Source organism: Castanea sativa, chromosome 12 (assembly GCF_040712315.1).
Source record: "Castanea sativa cultivar Marrone di Chiusa Pesio chromosome 12, ASM4071231v1".
NCBI classification, from domain to species: domain Eukaryota; kingdom Viridiplantae; phylum Streptophyta; class Magnoliopsida; order Fagales; family Fagaceae; genus Castanea; species Castanea sativa.
The window spans coordinates 19,982,908-20,007,833 of record NC_134024.1 but is presented as its reverse complement, the minus strand read 5'-3'; the positions used below and the strand labels follow the sequence as shown (position 1 = coordinate 20,007,833).

Below are 24,926 nucleotides of genomic sequence, written 5' to 3'. Positions count from 1 at the left end.
AACAATTTAATTATTTATGACATGTCAATAAATTGGATTTTAGGGTATAAACCCCAATAGTTACCATAACTAAAAATTTTCCATTGCCTTTTTTATAAGCATCAGTTGGATATAAATGACTAAAATCAAAGATCACAATATAATACGTACGTAATCACTATTTTACATTTGGAATCTTTATAATGCATACCAAACCAATCAAACACGCATCATCATGGTGCCCTGACATCTGTGTTACCAAAAGCAATTTATTAATACTTGCAATTAAAGATCTATTAGTACTCTAGGCATTACATAATCTTAAAGAAACAATTGCCTTCAGCAGCATAAATTTGAATGAATATAGTTTCTTATATAATTCATATCCTTGCTTGTCCTAGTCAAACTGTGGACGGCTCTAGGAAAGTGCATTTTAGCTTGATAACACTTGAGAGACCATGTGCATAGTTGGTCTAGATTTTGGATTAGCATGCAAGCATGCAATTGCCAATTTTACTATGAGTATCAATAGATTATGAACCTCAGGAGTGGGAGGCAGAAGGCGGATGTCTAAAAAATCATTCAACAACAAATTCTCTCCCACAGTTGAAGCAAATAGAATTGAGATGATTTCACCAGGATGCCTTCCTTGGATCACTTCCATAGCCAAAACTCCAAAGCTAAACACATCGCACTTCTTAGTTATCTTCATCGTATAAGCAAGTTCTGCAAACAAACAGAATATCATCCCTACGTGTTCATATTATGTATGCTTTACATTAGTTAAAAAAATTAATTCTATTACCAGGTGCAACATATCCATATGTGCCAGCAAATGAAGTCCAATTGGATGAGTCTTGATTTAGAAGCTTAGCTATGCCAAAGTCTGAAACATGAGCCTCGTACTCTGAATCCAGCAAAACATTTTTGCTTGATATGTCCCTATGAACAATTGGTGTTGAGCAATCATGGTGCATGTAAGACAAAGCGTGAGCCACACCTTTGATGATATTCACCCTCTTATTCCAGTTCAATGTTTTAGCTCCTCCATCATTGGTTAAAATTGTGGCCAAGCTACCCCTTTCAAGGTACTCGTAAATCAAAATTGAGAACTGTGAATGTGAACAAAAGCCATGCAATTTTACAATATTTCGATGCCGAATTTCTGTTAATGCCCTTATTTCATTTAAGAACTCTTTCTATTGCACAATCTCACCATCACAAAAGGGTCCAAGTTTTTTCACTACGACTATGAATCCTGATTTTAGCTCGGCTTTATAGACGGTTCCATTTCCTCTTCTCCCTATGCAAAACTTAGCATCAAAACCATGGGTTACATCAATGATTTCCTTAAACATCATTCTTCCATCAAAACTAGATATCGTGAACACTTCTTTCCTGTCCATGTTGTTTGTTTGGTTTGTCTGTGGATCTCTCCTTTTTCTTTTTAAAACAATGAAAATTATAAGGAATACCAATACAAGTGAAAATGTGCCTAGAAGAGGGAAAATGATTTTACGCCCCTTTTTTGAAATATGTTTTCCTACCACACAGGGTTGCAATCCTGTAACATTTCCACACAATCCCTTATTATGCCTTAATGCTTCTATGGGAGCATTTTGAAATGCTTTGCTATTGGGAAGAGGGCCCTCGAACTCATTGTAGGATATGTTAACATCTAACAACCCACGCATTTCTTCAAATGCAAATGGAATGAAACCAGAGAGTTTATTGTGGGAGACATTCAACACCTCCAAACTCTGCAATTTGTGGATTTCTGAAGGTATCTCTCTTTCGAGCAAGTTATGACTTAAATCTAGCTGTGACAAATGTGATAAATTACACAACTCAACTGGAATGCCTTGGCTAAACTTGTTGTTGCTCATATTCAAGTAATGTAGTTTCCAAAGGTTCCCCACATTTTTGGGGATAGAGTTGGTGAATTTGTTGGTGGATAGATCCAAATACTCAAGATTTGTTAACAATCCAAGCTCCAAAGGTATATCCCCAGAAAGTTGATTTCCATTCAACATCAATTCCAACAAGTAAGTCAAATTTCCAAATTCTTTTGGAAGCACCCCAACTAAATGATTAAAAGATAGATCAAGTAATTGGAGTTGAATTGAATCTCCAATTACAAGAGGTATGCCACCTGTAATATTGTTCCCAGCAATACGTAGGGCAGTTAGTTGTGGGCACCTGCTCCAATTGTGTGATATTTCACCATAAAATTTATTGTAACTTAGGTCCATGAAATTCAGTTTACTATAGACCCCAAAATCTTCAGATATGTTTCCACAGAGTTGGTTTCTTTCAAGGCGGACTCTAATTAAGCTTATGCAGTTTCTCAAGGTTTTCGGTATTGGACCTATGAGATGATTGTCGTAGGCAGTAAAGTTTTGAAGAGATCCATTTTGACATAAGTTTTGTGGCAAGATGCCAGTGAAGTGGTTTGTATCCAGCTGCAACACAACCAACTTCATCAAGTTTCCTATCTCTTGAGGTATTGGACCAGAAAGTTGGTTATCACGGAGGAATAAAATTTCCAGGTGACTCAAATTACCCAAGGAAACTGGAACAATGCCATTTAACTGATTTTTGCTCAGTTGAAGACTGGTTAAAAGCTTCAAGTTTCCTAATTCTTTAGGGATGGTGCCAGAAAGTTGATTGTCGTACAGATGTAAGAAGGCTAGGTTGCTGAGAGCACCTAACGATGAGGGAATCGGGCCAGAAAGATTATTTTCTTGAAGTAATAAAGAGTTGAGAGACTTCAAATTCCCTATTTCTGGAGGTATGGAGCCAGTGATTTGATTTTGATATATATACAACCATGTCAGCTGCTCTAGGTTTCCAATATTGGAGGAATGGAACCTGTTAAACTGTTGTTTTTCATGTCAACATCAATTAAATTGGAGAGGTTTCCAATTTCTGAAGGAATGGAGCAAGAAAGTTGATTATTACGAAGGTACAAATAAGCCACGTTGCTTTAATTACCTAATGAATTAGGAATGTAGCCATGGAGATAATTGGCATGCAAAGAAAGGTGAACGAGCGACTTTAAATGACCTATTTCCAGGGGAGTTGAACCATTTAACCAATTTTCACCAAGGAGTAAGACCTCAAGATTGGTTAGCAGTCTAATCTGTGGTGGGATTTTCCCTGATAAGTTATTAAAGGACAGGTCAAGATATATGAGTTTGGAAAGGCAGCTAATTTCAATAGGAATTGTACCAAAGAGTTCATTCATGCTGAGATCAACATATGCAAGGTTGGGGAGAGACGGGAATGAAAATTCATGGAGCGTACCTTTCAAGCCTGAGTTAGTCAGATTTAGTGAAATAACACTTCCTGCTTTGTTGCATGTAATGCCGGACCAACTGCATGGGATTGAGCTTGTATTTTGATTGGTGGAAGAATTGGTTGCATTACGAAGGAGAGTCCACGAAGTCAGGGGTGATTGGGTTTCATTTTGAAGACTGGCTTTCCAATTGAAAAGAGCATCTGCCTCTATCTCTTCAGTTACAGAAAGAGAAGCAGCATATGAGGAGCGTAACATGGCCAAAAAGACTAGAGTAACGAGGTAAACTACTTTTTTCAAGCTAGAAAATGGCATGGTTATGTTTTACAACTTGCAAGCTGATTCAGAACTCTATCTTACTATGTCTACGGTGCCCCAATAATTTCTTATTCACAATATATAGGTCTAAATATCTGGATGCGGTTCTGTTAATCAATTTTCGTTGTTTTGTTTTGTCAAATATTTAATATTTTTCCTAGTTAATGGAAAATAGATGGTTTGAAACAACAAATGATCATTGACTTTGACTGTTCTTTACGAGAAATTATTGTATATCCACCTGGTGGAGTCCTCCCCACTATCACAATGGGTTTATGGTGGGCCCTACATAGGGGCCCACCCCTGTGAAAGGAAGCAGCCCGGCATAATGATTTTCCAATAACTGGAAAGAATTTTCCAAAGAGATTTAATTACGTGAGGCACAAATCAGTAGTGAGTCAAAATCCAAAAGTAGCAAGAATAAATTGTTGACATGCTCATTTTGAGTCACATTAGTGTAGCAATAATAAATGTCACAACAACATGCCATCTAGTCCTTTTCAGTCGAATTTGTTCTATTTTGTCCACTTTGGTCTATTTCAATTCATTTTGGGTCACTTCTATCTATTTCAGTCCCATTCGGTCCATTTCACTTCAATCCACTTTAGTCTACTTCGATCCATTTTAGACTAATTGGACCTTAAATTGATTCATTTTGTAGGTTGCATTTTTAGTTTTGGGCTCAATTTTTTTTTTTCCTTCTTAATTTTTGGCTTGAAAGTATAAAATTTTATTCAATTTGAGTCAATTTTTTTTTTCCTTCTTAATATTGGACTAAAAAATTAAAGACAAAATAGGCATTAAAAATTAGATATATGGGCTCCAAAAAGGCAATAAAAATGATAAATACCCAAAAAAAATTACCTTAATATTCAAGTTTCAATAATATAGGTATTATACTTATATTTGAAAAAAAAATCTCAACTCTAAAACTATATAATAATTGTTTTTTAGAAACAAATTAATATAATAATTTAAACTTAATGTAGCATGTTACTTGTATTTTAGCGTCACGTGCAGCAATTCTCTTCGCCTTATTTAGCCATCTAGAAATGCCACTGGTAGATTCAACTTTGACAATATGAAAATTATGGGATGTATCAAAAAATTTCATTATTTTGATATGCAATCCCTCTAACTTTTTTTTTTTTTTTTTTGTTGATAAATCAGCAGAAAAATCTATTAACACTAGCACCAAAAACAACTTGAGATGCTAGTCCCAAAACAAGGCAAATAGCAAGCAAAAACTACAAAAACCCTATTTTTGTACATGCCGGAATGCAATACAAGTTACACAAAAGCTCTTAAACTCTAAACCTATGTTGGGTTAGGATAGCTCGATCCTGGTTAATTAATTCAATTACCCAAGTTGATTAATTAGGTTAAATTATATGCAAATCATGGAGGCACCAACAAATCACCAATTAAACTAAATGCAGTGAAAATTAAATTGACACGGTTATTAGTTGACAAATAGGGAAAACCTTTCGCAAGGCAAAAACCCTACTAGGTGATTTTAAGGCCACTCCCAATAATGCACTAATCTACAATCAAGCGATTACAAATATAAGGAATCTTACCACTACCCTTGCCTATCCGAAAATACGAACCTATAGTTGAACTCTTGCTCCAATACCCAATTGGACTTCATCTTGTAGCAGCCTTATTTCCCTTGATGCATAAATCTCTGATCTGTGATTAACCCTTTTGTACTAATCTCAGTACGTGACTAACTCCAGCAACTTGAATGTATGTTGTTGGCTGCAAAGTTTTTCATTTCATCAACAATGAAGACTAGGATGCACTTAATTACAAAACTCTATGGCGTACAAATGCAGTAGCTTCTCACAGAGAAAATAAAGCTCTTGGTATTTGTTTATGTGTCATTGACAGCTTTTAAAATAAGCCTTATATATGACTAGGGTTGTGAGAAAAAAAAAAAAAAACTCTAAACATAAACAAATACACCAACATGGGCCGAAATTCAAAACTAGAAATACGGAATTCGTAAAGTTCAGTAGATCGAGCTGGTGTCAAGCTTGCCCAGTAAATCTCGATAAATGCCATCTGTCGAGCTATCTATTGAACTTTAGTAAAAAAAGGTTCTTCTTCACTTGTTTCTTGGATCAATCTTCATGTCTTTAATACAGCCACTTGTTGTGTATCAAATCTAACATAGATTTACCCAATTTACAAGTAAAGTGGGTTTTGATAAAGGATTAGCCAATTACATATAAAGTATGACGCTAACAATCTTCCCCTTTGGCAATCCGTGACAAAAACCACAAGCATAATTATGAAAGAAGTATAAAGCAACAATCTCCATAACTATTACAAAAACCAAAATTACGTAAGCCTAATAACTACAGTGAGCTCTTGAAAAACTTTGCAAGAAAAGAGATCACGGAATGAAAGACTTGCAACCTATCCTGTCTAAAACATTTAAACAAGATCCATTAAGGCATCAAGGGTGAAATAGAGGCAAGTTATATAAAAGAAAAAACATGTGTTTAAAGAGAGAAAAGAAACAACACATGTAAGATAGAGGTGAAGAAACATACATCATCACATATATAGAGAGAAGAAGTACAACAATGTATGTAAAGGTCACAAGACCATGGTACATGTAATGAGAAATATACACCAAAACCTCACAACATCCCTAAAAGCACTCTCCCCCTAACTAATCTATCTCTATGCTAGCTCTCCCCCTAATAACATGACTATTCTCTCATAACCAAAACTACTCCCCCTTTTTGCCATAAGCGACAAAGGGCGAATCACTAAGATGCAATAATCTCATCATCACTAGAAGAGCCAGAAGCATCATCACCATCATCTCCACCATCAAAATAATCCTTGGCAGGCTCGAGTGAAGGAGAAGGAGCAAATCTGCCAATACGAGACTATCGACGAGCAATGCGACCAATCCTGGTGTTCATCTAACACATCTCATCAGAAATGTGGTCAAGATGACTACAAAAATTAGCATGCATATGCTAAAGCTAGTCCATAATGGCAGCAACAGATGCATCTACTCCATAAGAGGAAGGAGTAGAAGATGAAGAAGGTCGAGAGGCATAAGCAACATCCTCTGCAACACCCTCTATAGCATGGAAAGTAGCCTCATCTTGCTGAGCGGGAGTAGGCTCCACATGTGCCCGCTTGGCCGCCAACTGCACATCACTCCTACTTATACATTCCTTGATAATGGCACCCATGGTGTAAAAGACAGGAGAGGAAGGAATGGTTACGTGTAAGTGTGTAAGAATGTACGTGATAGTCGGAGAAAAGATTAGCTTATCACATGTAGCAATGTCTCTATAGATATCTATCATAGATACTTTCATATGTGAAGGAAAATCTATAGAGAGATCCTCCAAGAGAGAAATAAGGAAACGAGCACGAGGCCTAGTGATGGTGTTATAGTGTGACCATGGTGTGAGAACAAAGGTCATCACCATATTAAGGATCCTTGGACCCTTAGAAACTCGGTTGTGGAGAAATTGAAAGTATCTCCCCACACCATGCCCTTCTTATAGAAGAGCGAGACCAACTCATTAGGAGAGATGGTACGTACACGAGTGTGACCAGGATTGTCCGAACGAACTACCCTAGGGACACGTAGTACCTTAGAAATGAACTCCACAATGACTACGATACGTGTTCCTCTAAATACTGTAGTAAACTGAGGAACAGAGGTATCGATGGCATGTATGTCGGAGTAAAACTACTGTATAAACATGTCGGGACATTTTAAAGGTTTCTCACAAAGAGATTCCCAACCCCAAGTGCTAAACGCACCAGGAAAATGAGTATCTAGAAAATCAAATAAAATGACCTGGCGTTCTGAATGAATCACCTGGTTGCAGAAGTTCTCATCAAAATCCTTTTGGGATTTTGCATCATGGAACCTAACTCTATCAGGGACATAAAGAGAAGAAGAAGAAGAAGAACCATGACGAGCGATCAGGTTCTTGGAAGGAATTGGCTTTTTGGGTGCCATAGTCAGGAAACTAAAAGGAAAAGAAAAAGAAAAAGAAAAAGAAAAAAAGAAAAAAAGAAAAAAGAACACAGTAGAAGACAAAGCTCAGGAAAGAAAGAAAAGAGAGGTGCAATGCATGATAATGCATGAACATGTTACGTGCAAAAATAAATTGCATTATGGGCAAAACCCAATCCAAACTACAACACTCACAATGATTAAACAAGCACACAATCCTAGAATGCATGAAACATTGTTATAATGATAGAAAATGCAATGCATGATCATGTGATAATAGATCAACAAAATCCAACCCAAAATATTTCACAAAAACTCAAAAAAACCCCAAAACCTAAAACCTAAGTCACAAAAATGCATGAATGCATGAAAGATGAAGAGAAAGAGGGATTATAGTGACTTACCAACAAATTAAGGCTTGGACTAGACCAAAAATGAGGTAAGTTGAGAGAAAAAAGAAATTGATTGAGAAGTTTGAGTTTGAGAAGAACCAGGTCAAACCTCGAATATATATAGAAACAAGTACCTCGATAGATCAAGAAGGCATAGAGGAGGTGTCGAGAACAAATGCTCGATCGATCAAAGAGGTATCGAGGAGGTATCGTCGGCAAAACTAGCTTGACAGATCAAGAAGGTGTCGAGCTATCTATCGAGCAAATCGAGACTTTAGAGAAGAGTCTCAATGGATTGGGCTATCTATCAAGAAGTATCGAGAAAACCCAGAAATTCTTGATAGATCAAGGAGGTATTAAGCTTCTATCGAGAATCTAAAAACAAGGATTTTCAAGGAGGAAAAATAACATGAGATGAAAGCAAACAAGATAGACACAAGCTAAGCAACAAAGAAGCATCTTGAGCACTCAAACACATCAATCACTCTAGATGCAAGGCATTCCTAAATCAAAACACACACTAAACAAGTCTGACCAATTTTATTTTAAAAAACAAGTTGGGATAGTTTAGTAAGCTTATACTACCACATGTATTCCTTGTAATGGCCAAATCACGTTGTACATGTACAGTAGTATCAAGAGTAGCAAAGAGTATGCATGTTATGTGTAAAAATTTTGCAAGAAAGTATATGAGTCTCATTATGTGAAGAGTAATGATATAAGAGAATCAAATACATCCACATGTAATCATAACTATTTGATGGAGACCATCACCTTTGAGGTACATCATATAACTTCCACATCTCCTAGAAACACGCTTGCAACCATAAAAGAAAATAAAAAAAATAAAAAGCATTTTGACAGTTTTTGCTTTTCCTGTTCTTTGCATATTTTTCTTTAAAACATAAAGTGACAAAACATGCATGAGTATATAAGAGAGAAAAGAAATACCCATTTATGTAAGTCAAACGTCTTGTTTTTGCTGTGCAAGTGCTACACCTTACTGAGCATGACTTTTATGAATTGCACATAGATGTTTTATGATTAACGAGTTTTAGTGGTGAAATTGTTATTTATGTCTTTCTCTTAGGATTTTTTAGTCATTCCCCGTCAAAAAGAGTGATAAAGATATGAATGATAAAAGATTAACTAAATCATACAAATCACATAAACGAGCCACAAAGCTCACATTGCTTAGTTGTGCAAAAGAATACTCATCTAAGCTACAAGTGATACAAAATTAAGAAACTTTGTTTCAAAGGCCATCCAAGGTACCCAAGTACTAGTATACACAGACACACTGTTTTCATATTTTTCAAAATTTTCCCTTTTTATTTTTGTAAAAAAATTAAACAATACAGCAAATAAACACAATAAAACATCAAAAACTAGACTGACTCAAAACACAACAAACAACCGTGCATGAGAACAAGAAGGTGATAGAATCACTTGGAATCCTTTTTATGGGAATATTTACGAAATTCCCAGATCCGTGAGATGCAATAATAGAGAAAAATTTATACGCCAAAGAAAAATAATTACACACAAGACAATATTTACGTGGTTGGGCAATTTGCCTACGTCCACGGAGTTGCAAGGATTTCACTATTCTCAGGGAAAAGTGCAGAGTGCGATAGTACAGTTTTCTCTCTCAAAAACGGCTTAGGCCTGTCATCCCAAGTCTCCTCTTCATGGACTAAGCCTTAGAAAATCTCCCATCGAAAACTGTAACAATATTATTTCGGGTCGGGTCATAATCTGGATCAAACACAACCAGACTCCACAAAACCCAACAAATCTCCCACTTGGAGACTAGTTCAATCACCAACATCAACCGCAATCCTCCAAAGACAATCCCTCATCACTGCAACTCATCCTCTTGTCCTCAAGCTAGAAGACCAACTAAAGCTGCACACAACTACAGCTTCTCCGTAGTGACTGCCTTAGTCAACATGTCTGTCGGGGTCTTAGATCCACTAATCTTCTCAAGTATTACCAGTTTATCTTTAATAAGGTAATGGTTAATGGTATCTCATCTGTATATGCTTCGACTTTGAATGAAAAGATGAATTTTTAGCAAGAAAAATTGCATCCTGAGTATCACTATATAGAATGCCTTACTCCTACTTCTAACCCAATTCATCCAAGACACTATGTAGCCAAATCATCTCCTTTCCAGCTTTAGTTCCTGCAACATACTCAGCTTCTATAGTAAATAAAGCAACAATCTTTTGTAGATTTGAATCCCAAGATATAGTTGTACCACTCAGAGTAAATACAAACCTAGTAGTACTCTTTCTACTATCAATATCACCTACTAAATCAGCATCTACATAACCTTGCAGTTTCAAACTTGCACCTGTGAAGCAAAGACATGTATCTGTTGAGCCTCTCAGATACCTCATAATCCACTTGACTGACTCCCAATGCTGCTTTCCTGGCCTACTCATATATCTACTCACAACTCCCACTACATGTGTAATGTCTGGCCTTGTACACACCATAGCATACATCAAGCTACCGATAGCTGAGGCATAGGGCACCTTGCTCATATGGTCCCTTTCTTCTTTTGTTTTCGGTGGCTATTCTTTACTTAGTTTGAAATTACTACCCAAGGGTGTGCTAACTAGTTTAGCTTCATTCATGTCAAACCTGCAAAGAATCTTCTTCACATATTCAGTCTATGAAAGCTTCAATGTACCATTAGCCTTGTCTCTAATGATTCTCATACCAAGGATTTGTTTTACAGCACCCAAATCCTTCATTGCCAACTGTTTTGACGATTTCTTCTTCGGATTATTAATCTCCTCAGTGCTAGACCCTGCAATGAGCATATCATCCACATAAAACAATAAAATGATATAAGAATTGTCAAAGAACTTAACATAGCAACAGTGATCAGCTTCACATTTCTTGAACCCAGTTCTATTCATAAAACTATCAAATTTCTTGTACCATTGTCTTGGAGCTTGCTTTAGGCCATACAAGCTCTTTCTCATTTTGAAAACTAGACTCCCCTGTCCTTGAACAATAAACCCTTCTGGCTAACTCATGTAAATGTCTTCCTCCAAGTCACCATGAAGGAATGTTGTCTTCACATCTAACTGCTTAAGATGTAGATTCTCTGCAACCACCATTCCCAGAACTAGTCTAATTGTTGACATCTTCACAACTGGAGAAAATGTTTCTGAATAGTCGATGCCCTTCTTTTGCTGGAACCCTTTGACAAATAATTTGGCCTTGTAGCGTTTGCTACCATCATGCTCATTCTTTATTCTGTATACCCACATGTTTTACAAAGCCTTCTTTCCTTTTGGCAATTCAATCACTTCCCATGTTTGATTCCCCAACAAAGAATCCATCTCATCCTTCATGGCTAACTCCCACTTGCTTGAATTTTCATCTTACAAGGCTTCATCATAACACTTTGGCTCACCACCATCAGTCAACAATAGATAATTTAAAGTGAGTGAATAATGCTGTGGAGGCCTAGTGATCCTGGAAGATCTACGAACTTCAACTACAAGTGTACTCTAATCTACCTATAAATTTGCATTCTCCTTATCTTCTTCACCCCCTTTCTGGACAGTATTTTCAGTCAATTCATCTATGTTGACAAACTCAGATTTCTTTTGATCTATCTCTATAACATCTGGCACTACAGTTGATCTATACTTTTACATAACCTATTCATTAAATATCACATTTTTGCTTCTGATGATTTTTCTGTTTTGTTCATCCCAAAATCGATAGCCAAATTTCTCATCACCATAGCCAAAAAAAAAACATATTTTAGACTTTGCATCAAGTTTATTACGAGCATCAAAATCAATATGAACATAAGAAACACAACCAAAAACCTTTAAGTGGGAAAACTTTACCTCTTTACCACTCCAAACCTTTTCAAGAATTTTAAACTCCATGGGAATTGATGGCCCTCAGTTTATCAAGTAAGCTGCAGTACTAACAGCATTAGCTCAAAAAGTTTTTAGTAATCTAGCATGCAACCTCAGACTCCTAGCATGCTCATTGAGAATTCTGTTCATGCACTCAGCCACACCATTTTGTTGTGGTGTCCTAATAATGGTCTTCTCCATTTTGATTCCATGTGCATCACAATACTCATTGAACTCTCCATCTATGTACTCTCCTCCATTGTCTAACCTCAGACATTTTACTTTCAAATCTGTTTCTGTTTCAACCATAGCCTTCCACTTCTTAAAACCCTCAAATACATCATATTTATTTTTCAGAAAATAAACTCGTACCTTTCTGCTTGAGTCATCAATGAAAGTAATGTAGTACCTTGAACCTCTAAAGAATGCAACCGGAGAAGGGCCCCACAAATCAATGTGTACTAACTCCAATTTTTCAGCCTTCAGTGTCCTACCAATTTTCAAGGAGCTCACCCTTTTTTGCTTTCCTAAGATGCAGCTTTCACACATGTCAAGATTAATAGACTTCAATTCTAGTAGTTTCCCTTTGGATAGTAGCGTCTTCACTCCTTTCTCACTCATGTGACCAAGTCTGCGGTGCCATAGACTTGCATTAGTACTTGCTTCAGCAATTGCAATTGTGTCCCTTGGACTTGAGGTCATATACAGAGTACCAGTTTTCCTTCCACGAGCCAATACCATGGCTCCCTTTGTGACCTTCCAGGTACCACCAACAAATAGTATAGCATGCCCTTCATCATCAAGTTGTCCTACAGAAATCAGATTCCTCCTCAAGTCAGGAATATGTCGAACCTTCTACAGTAACCAACCAGGCCCATTGGGCAATAGCAAGGCTTCTCCATCAGCCATATACACCTTACCAAAATCACCTTCAACATAGTTCTGTATGATTTCTTGGTTTGGAGTGGTATGAAACAATGTTCCTGCATCCAAATCCCAATCATCAAGTGGATTGTTTGCAGCAAGAAGCAATGCATCATGTACCTCATCTGTTACAGCATTAGCAGAATCATCATCATTCTTCTTCTTAGGACTTTTGTAGTGCCTCTTAAAATGGCCAGCTTAGCCACAGTTCTAACATTGTACCTGTTGGCCAACTCTAGATTTACTTCTGTTTCGATTGGAATTTTTGGATTTTGATCTACCTCGATTTGAATTTCTGTCATTATCTCTACCTCTTGTCTCAAGGTTTAGGGCTAAACCAGACCCTCAGGTTTCACTTGCATCTCTTTTGCGAATCTCCTCAACCAGAACTAAATCTCGTATGTCATTGTACTTCTGCTTTTCTTTTCCAGTAGAATTGCTCACTGCCATTCTCATAGCCTCCTATCTGTTTAGCAATGAAGCCAAAACGATCAGTGCATGGATCTCATCATCAAAATCAATTTCTACAGAAGAAAGTTGATTTATGATGATGTTAAATTCATTTAAATGTTGTGCTACTGATGCATTCTCTGCCATCTACAAATTGAATAGTTTCTTCATCAAATGCACCTTGTTGTTTGCTAACGGCTTTTCATACATACTAGACAAAGCCTTCATCAGATCTACCATGGTCTTCTCCTTCATGACATTGTGTGCAACAGACCTTAATAGAGTTAATCTAATAACTCCCAATACCTGTCTGTCAAGAAGAGTCCATTCATCATCTTTCATAGTTGCAGGTTTCTCCCCTAAAAGTGGCAGGTGCAACTTCCTCCCATAGAGGTAGTCCTTAATTTGCATCCTCTAGAATCCAAAGTCTGTGCCATCAAATTTTTCTATTCCAGACGCCTTTCCTATTTCCTCTGCCATTGCTCCCGTTCAAACCTAACCCTAGGCTCTAATACCAATTGATGGGAATATTTACGAAATTCCCAAATCCATGAAATGCAACAATAAAGAAAAAATTATACACCAAAGAAAAAAAGCTGATTTGAGCTTTAGGGATTGTACTGTGGGATAACTAATTTTTCTTTCAATAAACAAATCAAATTCGTTAGCCAGCAAAAGTGATTGGTCTTACTATTAGGTTAAGACGGCAATTGGTGTTTAGTATCAGTGAGGTTCAAACTTCATATTTCTTAGTCAATAATAATAAACTTTAGTAAGTAAAAGCGAAAGAACCCACTCGTGAAGGTCGAAGAGCTTTGAAGTCGACCTTTTTTTTTTCAGGCCATATTTGGTAATCGATTGGTTTCAGGTTCCTAGTTTATAAACACTATATACTTCAATTGAAGAGCTAGCATGCAATGCATTATAAAACCACAATTGCATAATAAAAATCTTTCTCCACATGCTTCTTTTTCATATATATGACTAACTCTCTAATTCAAACATGGAACCAGTGTTGCCTAAAAAGGACAAGAAAAAAAGTTACAAATAAACCTTGGAATACAGGGACAAGGTATACTTATTTTATTAATCATGTGGCTAATTTCCTATTAGGAGGAGCCCCTGGCGAAGCTGGTGAAGGTACACGCGGTGGAAGTCTAGCAATCATTTGGATACTAGGGTCTGTTTGGATATCGCTTATTTTGCTGAAACTGAAAACTTATTGCTGAAAATACTATAGATAAAGGTAAAAGTTAGTTGAAATAATACAATAGAGCCCATGAATAGTGCCAGAAAGTGCAGTGGGACTCATGAATAGTACTAAAAATAAGCTAAATAGTAAAATAATTTTCATTTTTAAGTGGTATCCAAACGGAGGCTAATTGCTCTCTAGCTACACTTTTTCTCTGCAAAATAATTATAATAATGTGACCATCTAATGTCAACTACTCTTGTATTCACAATTCTTTCGCATCCTGTCCACATTTTTGTTTTTTTTAATGTATAAAATGTGAATATCCAATATAACAGGATGCTAACAACTCGCTATTTTGAGTCACAGGACAGGAAGAAGAGATTGGAGTTTGAAGACAATGAAGAGGCCCAATTCTTTTTTGGCCTCTTGCTACAATTGTTATTGCTTTTTAATTTTTTAGGAAAGAAAATGAATGAATGGATGCAATGCAGCCCTCCCCCTTTTCTAGATATAAGAATGAAGGGAAATACAGACGTGTGCAAGCACCCTATTTGCAAATAATTAGTTTGTTAGGAAATTACTTGAGCTCCTTGATTCTCACCCATATGTTTATCACTTGTACGATTACTATTGCTTGTGGCGTCGACTATCATTAATGGCTTGTAGCCTTTAATCTGTTCTTCAATTCAAATGAGGTTTTGTGCTAGAAAATCTATCGAACAACGGACAAGAGATACACTAGAGAGAAGAGACACTTTTAGAACAAAAATGCTATCTACGACCAATTTTTGTCATAACTCTCTATGTAGACAAATTGTGGCAAAGTTGTGGTCCTAGTATTATTGTGTTTAGAATAGAGACTAGCTTTTCTTCTTATCCGAAAATTTTCTTAAAACATTCTTGCTATTAACTATTTTCTAGATTAATGTCTGAAACACACTTTAAGGAAAATTTAATAGTAATAGGATGTATGTGGCAAATTAAGATTAGTAAAGTATAAAAGAGAATATCAAAGTAAGATCAAATATTTTTATTTAGTAAATTTAAGTAATATTACACCACTTAATAACTTATTTTGAAATTCAGCAAAAAAAAAAAAAAAAATTGATCATATTTTGAAAATCCCACCGTTGAATTAAATGTTTTATATGTTCTTAAAATGCATGCCAATTTTTATGTTAATCAAATGTTATTTACTATTTGATCCATAAACTCATTTTTTATGCATTATTTTAAAATACAAAATCTTGAATTTAATTAATTGATTGACGACATGACTATTGATCTTTGATCAACTTGAAATTTTGTAAGCATGAAGAATATATGAAGGTAATATAATCCAACAGTAGAACCCACATCTATATATTCTATTAGGTTCTAAGACCTTTAAGTTTAAATGTATTAGAACTCTAATTTGTTATGTTGGCAAAACATGATCAAAATGTTTAAGTCATGTTTATACTGCTCAAAGTATGTGTCTTTAATATAAAGTTGGAATCGAATTGCTGCAGAAGTTATTGTGCAATTCTGCCCGGCTTGATCGATCGAGAACTATACTCGATTGATAGAAAGTCGTGCAGATTGTTTTTCCTGCAGAATTTCCAACTCAGCCCTAAGCCCATATGACATGTAGGGTTTTATATTATGCCCTAGGTATAAAAGGCAAACCCTAGCCACGTTTTTGAGGTTGCACATATTGTTGTTTATGTGAATCTCTTGTGAGATCTAAGAGGTGCTTGCCTTCACACAAGCTTAGGATTATCAAGAAGGAGATTTCTTCAAGAGCTTGATGATCATTCAATTGCTGCCATAAGAGCTTAAAGATATACAAGCGAGAGTGTTTGTACTTGCTAGAGAATCTAAGAAAGAAGGAGTCCGTGGTCTCGGAGCTTGCATGTGGTCGTGTTAGTAAGTTTTCTACTAGTGGGTAACAATAGGATGTTAGTGGTCTAAGTCGCTATTGTGTAAACTTTGATTCTTTCATAGTGGATTCAGTTTTACCTTGAGGACAGCTAGGTTAAATCCTTCCCAGGTTTTTTACCGGTTTGGTTTTCCTAGGTCATCATATCATTGTGTTATTTATTATTTCCGCTGCTTTGCATGATTTGATATATTTGTGTTAACCTAGATCTATTTAATTTACCTAAGTTAATTACTTTGCTAAATAACTAGGTTAATCTGATTGTTTTAAGGGGTCTAAAAACGTACATATTCAAATAAGTCAAATGAAACCAGTATTGCATAATAAAAATTGCACAAGAACCTTGGAATAGGAACGCATGATTGGTGATGGCTTACAAGGACACGTTATTAGTTATTTCATAAGTCATGTGGCTAATTTCTTTCAATGGACTTAGTTAATATCCTTGTTTTGCACTTTAAGAACGTACACGAGGGGGAAATCCTCTTGCTTTCATTTGGACAGTAATCCCTCTCCATCTACTCTTTCTCTTCCAAAAAAGAAAAAGCCTTCAAAGTGGGGCAGCTTTAGGATTATTCTCCAGGAGATCAATAAGAAAGATAAATTTATATAAAATCTTAAACAAAAGAAAACTTGAATATATTGACAATAAAAATAATAATAAATTTTTTTTTAAAAAAAGCCTAAATACCTAAAATTTTACAAATTGTCTTATATAAGATTTCATATTTTGAAATCGTTGCATGATATCTACATTATAAATTTTATGTGTTATATATCTTTTAATGTACATAGTCAAACAATCATTCATCCACTAATCACCCATTTTATTGATTTATTTAAAAAAAATTAAGATCTAAATGGGTTTTTTTCTAAAGTTTAAGATTAATAAATTTCTACTTATGTTGTCACATTTTTTTTTTTTCAAATTTTAGATCAAATTGGTTTGTTATTGGGTTTTTTTACGTTAAAAAATGCAAGATATTGTTAAAATGATCATATTCAAACTTATTTCAGTTGGGCTTTAAAAAACTTAGGGTAAGGTGTTCAAATTTTTGTTTTAGGGAGGTTTAAATAAAATAATAATAATATTACTTAGGATTGAGAAGATAAGCTTGCATTATTAAATTAATCTCACTCTCACTCTCTTTCTTTCACACACTTGCATGCAAACACATGCCGACTAAATTATATATAGTTACACACAACTAATAAAATGACTCACCAAAAGCCTTATAACTCAACCAATTAGAACCTCTTTATATATTTTTTCAATGAAAACATCTAAAGTTTAAACCTCTCCATTCCAACCATTATATGTGTATATATATATATACACTCTAAGAAGAACAGTACTGTTTTTCACATTTATCCAATATTGTGGAAGAAGCAAGATATACGTTCCAAGTCAAGTAAATGGAAGTCAATACGCGTTTTCCCACGAAGAATAACTTTTAACAAATTTGTCTAATTGTTTTCTTTTAGTTCCACTTCAACACTTGACATGAGTAAGATGATGAAAGGATTAGAATAATGTGTTTAAAATTTTAAATGATTAAGTTTACTATATATATATATATATATAGGACACTGCTTTTCACAATAATCCAATATTGTGGAAGAAGCAAACTATACGTTCCAAGTCAAGTAAATGGAAGTCAATACGCGTATTCCCACGAAGAATAACTTTTAACAAATTTTTCTAATGGTTTTCTTTTAGTTCCACTTCAACACTTGACACGACTAAGATGATGAAAGTATTAGAATAACGTGCTTAAATAATTAAATTTACTATATTCTAATAATTTAAATTTTTGGGATGATTAGTAATTTAATATGGTATATAAAGCAAGAGTTTCTGATTTCGATCAATGTTTCTTCCATTCTACCTCCCATTTAAAATCTCATGTAATATGCCTCACCTATTAAAATAGAACTAGTCGCAGCCCCACATGTTGCGCATGATAATTTATTTCATGGTGGTCTTATTATTATTCATATTTGTAATGTTATTACAACTCAAGTTGTGTTATATACATATCACTATTAATATATAGTAGGATTCATGTTGACAGGAGCTTTTGCTCATGAAACTGTATTTTTTTATTAAAGATTACTATTTGGAACAAAATGAGGATAATTTATTGTAGAATTGATTTTTTTTTTTTTTTTGAAATATCAATTCTATCATACTCGGTTGACTAATTTATACATTTTCAGGTCAATTGAACACATTTTGCATGTTACATGTAATTCCTTGTTTTAAAAGTTGTATGTTGAAGGATTTGTCGATAATTTTGGAGCAATTGTTTTCCATCTAGTTGATTTAGAATTGATAATAGTAGTTGTATTCCCTCATCATTTGATTCACATAACAGCGCAATTGCTAGTCCATAATTATCTTCTTCTTTTTTCCCCCTTTGTGTTGGCTTGATGAAGGATTTCTTTTCTCCTTGTATTTTCCCATTGTACAAAATATTTGTGATCACGTTGTGTGCTCATTTTGTGATTGTGCAGTTGTATGATGTTTTTAGTCTATAATTTTTTAAGTTGTTTAGGATTGTAATTTATAGTTGTAAGAGCTCAAAAATAGCCCAAGGCCCACTTAGAGTAGTGGTGTTAGGTGTTTCTGGCCCAATACAATTAATTGGTAAGAGCATGGGTTTGCAAAGTCAACTGTAATGATTTGTTGTGTTCCAGATATGAAATCAATGGAGTTAAGGCTTATAAGGTAATAAAGAAAAGCACAAAATATAAATAAAACACTTCCTTAGGTTTGGCTGAGGAGGCAATGTTCATATAAAATTTGCTTAAGTGTTCAATACAAGATGATACTCTATCACTCCTAATTTTATTTCAATGATCCAACCCCCTTCCTAGGGGGATTCATTTCCTTTATATAGTCCCTCTCATTGCATCTGAGCCCTCTGCCTGTTCGTCTCAGGGTAGCAGTTGGGATGCTTGTCCCATCAGGACTTTACTGGAGGTGGTAAAATGTGTTGTGAGTATGAGATTATTGTTCAGGTTTCATTTCTTCATTAATACAGCTAGCTGAGATGGTGCAGTGCATTGAATGTGGAGGTGATGGTTGCTTTCCCCAAATATTTCCTCTCTTCTTTACTTGCATGTCTCTAATGTCTTCCACGGTGTCCTGTTCTTTGGTGTAGGTGGCCAACTGAAGGATTCTTGAGGTACACTTGTTCCTCGAGCTCCTCGAACGATGGGTCTCTACGTCTTCCCTCCTTGGACCTTTGTCCACGTGTCGGGCACAGATTGATGTGGTCTCTAGGTCTTCTCTCCTCGGACTTTTGTCCACGTGTCGGGCCTAGATTGGTGCATGAATGGGCCTTTTTCCATCTTCGGACTGGGCCCATGGGCTCTATGTTGTGCTTGGATCCTTCCCTCCTACAATAGTATTGTGTGTGTTTTATAGATTAGTGATTGCTCTATTTATTAGCAATAATTTTTCATTGTCGATTAAGTGAACAAAAACTTTTCATATATCGTCCACTATAAAGCCCAAGCATTATAGTATTTAATAAAATTTTCAATAATAGCTGACTTTTAATGTTTTCCTCAATAAAGCCCAAGCCTAGTAGTCTTTCACGCTACAATACCTGTTCAATTGCCACTTTCCTTAAAAAATCAAAAGACAATATATAGGAACTATAAAAAGTCTCTTATAATTAAATTATTAATAATATTAAAATAGTAGAAACAATCATTAATATCCAATTCTTCAGCTCTTCCTCTCTCTAATTAACTAAATTGCTTCTTAATACCTATTCAATTGCCACTTTCATTAAAAATAAATAAATGAATCAAAAGACGGTATATCTGAACTATCAAAACTCTTATATAAATTAATTATTAATAATTTTGAAGATGGTTGTCAAAATTCCGATCTAGATCCTACAATCTTACAATTTTATGATCTCATCTCCCTAAAACAATTTGGATCTTTCAAGGAACTTTGCGATCGTTCAAGATTAGTAGAATTGTATGATTCTGATGATCCCGAATGATCATGGTTTCTTATAATCTTCTTTAATTTGACAGAAGGCTCAGTTGGACCCAAATGAAAAATAACATTTCAATAGAGTGTCACATTTTAAGGTTTTTGGCCTATTTAAATGATGCTTACAAATGGATGTAGTGATGTATGGTAGTTATATCAAATAGATGCAAATTATGAATGAATGTATAATTTGTGTGATTATTTAACATACCAATATGTTTTTTTCTCAAATAATGTAAGATCTTACGATCCACAATCCGATCTTACTATTCACGATCCCACCTACCTCTCACGATCCTACGTAGAATCCCAATTTTGACAACCTTAATTTTGAAGTAGTCGAAAAGTTATTAATATCACATCAATTATTTAACCTTTACATAGTTAAAGGTGAAATAAAATGTTGGAAAATGGGATTTTAAATTGGGTAACTTTATTTTTTTTTTATGTAATTTATGTTATTACAAGAGGACATATCCTTGGTAGCTATGTTTTTTTTTTTTTTTTTTTTTTTTTTTTTTTTTTTTTTTTTTTTTTTTTTTTTCTAATACACTATGTCATTTCATGAGAACACTTTATGTGGAATTTATATATATATATATATATATATATATATATATATATATTTGAATTTAAGTGCTTCCAACAATTGTGTAAATTTCAAGCAGCAATTCAAAAAGTATTTGATGTTGTATATTCATGCTTTGATTGTGTTGTTCTATTATCGATTTGGGCTGTAACTTATATATAATTTAATAGATTTGGAGGATGTAGTTGAATTCAAAGGTTGAATAAAATGAGACAAGATTATATTTCAATTGTTAAATAATGAAGTTTTTATTTCTACTTAAATGAGTAAATTTCATGGAATAGTAGTAGCCACAACTGCCAACTAGTATTGATGTGATTCATTATTTTTTTGTATTTTACAATTTATTTTTATCAATACCAGTGTTTAATTGGATACCCATGATTCATATACCTCATGGGGTCAAAAAATTTGCTGCTTTATTTATTTGTTATTTTAATGATAATCAAAGTAGGTAGAAGTTAAGAATGTAGGTAGTATAACTTGTATAAGTTTCGATTTTCCAAAAAGGTTTTATTATTAATGGAGCAAAGACTTTTATTTGATTGTTTTGACACAATATGAATTCCTATATTTGAATTCCCTTCCTTTCTTCCAATTATAGTCGTTAAGCTTTAGTTGAAACACAAATGTTTTTCCAATGAGCTTTTCTATTTTCATTCAGTAGGTTGAAATTTGCATTCATCCGATAAAATATTAAATAGCATATTCTTGTCAAAGTAAATGAAAGATCATATATGCTAATTGTACAGTCTTACAGTTGCACATTTGTTGGATTGCTCTCTTCCTATTATTTGAAGTAATTTTTCAGCTTCCTTATCAAACAAAATAAATACAGCACACTTTATTCCATCATTAACATTGAGATGAATTTTATACCTACATGTATAAATATCTAATTTGATTAAATTTTTTTTATTAAAAAATTTACTTTTATGTTTACATATATTGTATGATTGCAAAGTTGATAGTTTATATTTTACCTTGGAATTGGAAAATCAGAGTTACTATTGCAATGATTGCACCAAAACATACTTTCATATTTATCTTTTTTGATGCACTTTGCACATCCAATATTGTACCAACCAACGTTTGTTTCAATATTTTTTGTTGTTGCAAGGCATGTGAATACAATTTCCTACAATATAAAAGAAAAAGACTTACCTTTTTTGTTAAGTTTATTTAAAACTAAATATACTATTTGTGTAATGTTATTGAAAAACAAAATGTAGAGTACCTGATTATCTGACTCTCATTCCAAGGGTATTATTTGCTTGATTTTTCTTCTATTTTTTGTGATCTTTTTCCAAGCGGTATTTCCTCCTTGAATTGTAGAGGAATTCCTTCAATTTGAGTATTTTCCACATTTCATTCATGATAGAAGATTAAAATTAAGACATAGTTAATAGTTACTGGATATGAAGGTTGTTATTGAACTAAATTAGGTATTAGGATTATTTTTTAAAAAATAATTGATTAGAGTAAATTAACAATCAAAGAGAACAAAAAAAAATCTTAAAATTAAAATTTAGTTGCATCAACCAAAAGTAGAGTTCTATAAAATACAAAAATCTATCAATCTAAAGCAAAGATGCAAGAAAAAAAAAATCAACTAAGAGAGAGAGAGAGAGAAAGAGAGAAATAACCTTTTTTGTGAGTGAAAATTGTGCAAAGAATGGAAGAAAGAATAACAAATTTATAGTAAAAGGGTGAGAATAAAAAAGGACAAACTAAGGGAAGATGAAAGAAAAGATGAATAGTGATATTAAAGTAGAGGGTAGATGAAAAGGTAAGAGAGGGAGAAAGGTATAGTAAAAGGGTGTAAATAACAAGATACAAAATAAGGGAAGATGAAGGGAAATATGAAAAGTGATATTAAAGTAGAGGGTAGTGAGGAGATGAAAAGGTAAGGGAGAGAGAAAGGTTGGAGAAAGTGTAAATATTAAAAAAAGAGTAAGTGTTAAAAAAATTAAATAAAAATTGAAAAGAAATGGAATAATGACATGGGCTGATATAGTTCAACTGGAGCCTAGCAACAATAAATGATACGCTTCAGCTTTTAGATATATAAATTTGACCTCCGACATGAAGGAGAGTGTTAGAAATATATGGTTAAGTAATTAATTTATCTTATTACAATAGTTTAAACTTTCGGGACAATCAGTAATTTTTTTTTTTTTAAATAACAACTTTTTTATAACTTTTTTGAGGGGAATGGCATTAGGAGACCAAGTTGGAGATTTAAACTGGAATGGTTTTCTCTAGACTCTTGGCTTGAACTCAGCCAAAATTTTTCCAAAAACTCTAAGATGTAGAAGTAGGTTTGTCAACCAAATTGAAACCGTTCATAAAACTTCATCTATGCAAGTTGCTAGTATTTGTTGTCATTTTGAATGTTTGATATTGTTTGATTATTCCAATCAGTTCAAAAATGTTAGGAACCCACATTTGGGTATAAAATACATTTAGTTTGTTAGTTAGTTAGTTATAATTCAAGCATCTTAATCACATTTAACAGATGTTAGAATTATTAATGCACGTGAAGAATAATGGGACCATTAAGATAAGGTCATGTGGGCTAATAGAATAGTTATATGGTTCTATAAATACCTACTTGGAATCACATTTCCATTGTTGAAGAATAAACCGACTCATTGCTTAAGTACCTTAGTGCATCTCTCTCTCTTAATCTCTTTCTTCAACTCTTTTTCCATCATTTAACTCATTACTCGTTTGTCTATAATAATATAGGGTGATTCGTAATTTAGTTCAAATGACATGTTTTGTATTTTTCAGTAACACACGTTAAATGAATGGATGACATGACATGACATAATGGCGGCCATCACAATTTAGAAATCGGTTCATTGAGCAAGGTAAGTGCCTAATATCTTCCCACCTAATAATTAAAGACTTCAAGCCATGTAATTTGGTAAACTGTATCTAGGACCAAAATCATATAATGTTCTTATTATATTTAAACTAGTTTGTAACCTCATGCATATACATGGATACACTTAAAGATATACAATAAGATGCATAATATAATTTCTATATATATATATATAATTTAAATACTATTGATAGTCATTTTTATATTTTGTTAACTCCTTAAAAAATTTTGTAAGGATATTATTAGGTATAAAATGTAAATTGTCCATTTTTTTAAATTATTGTGAAGCACTTTTTTTTTTTTTTTTACAATTCATTTATTCTAGACTCTTTGGTTTTAGTACTTAATAACTCACTTGGATGAATATTTATGCTGTGGTCCCACATTTAATTCTAAAGTTAAGAAATAAAACACTTTAAGAATAAATAATTTAAGACATATGGTGCAAAATTGGAATTCTAATTTGGAATTTTAATTTAAGTTTCTCTCAGCTTCACCTATTATCATATACTAGTCGCTAACCCATGTGATACACGGGAAAATTACTGAAAATGAAATCTAATGAATGCAAAGCAATTGTGCAAAATACCATTTAAATTAAAAGACATATATTAGTGAATGTCGTTATCCTTAGTTGTTTGTGTTACATCTAGAGTTTCATATCTAAGTTACTACAATACTTTTTTTTGAGCTTAAAACGATATAAGTTACTACAATACTACTTGTAGCAACTGAAGCTCACAATATAAGTATATTATATGAGACCAATATTATCTTCAAGCTCTCCTTAGCCTTACAGAATCCCTAACAAAATTTCTTTTGTATTGAATTTGATTTCAGAGGATTTATTCAAAATTATTTGAATTAAACCTCACAAATTAGAAAGAAAAAATAAATCACATTACAACATTGTAGCTAATCTATATATATATAATAGGTGAAGCAAAGAGAAACTCCAATTGCGATTCTAAATTAGAATCCTAATTTTGTGCCATGTGTCAAGATTCATGTGGTTCCATTTGTCTAAATTTAAGTGGATCAGTTATAATT

At 33.8% G+C, this 24,926-nt stretch overlaps 1 pseudogene; it reads right to left on the bottom strand.

The window, feature by feature from the left end:
* Positions 1 to 263: 263 nt before the first annotated feature.
* On the bottom strand, positions 264 to 3,621 carry LOC142621113 (uncharacterized; annotated as a pseudogene).
* Positions 3,622 to 24,926: the final 21,305 nt, after the last annotated feature.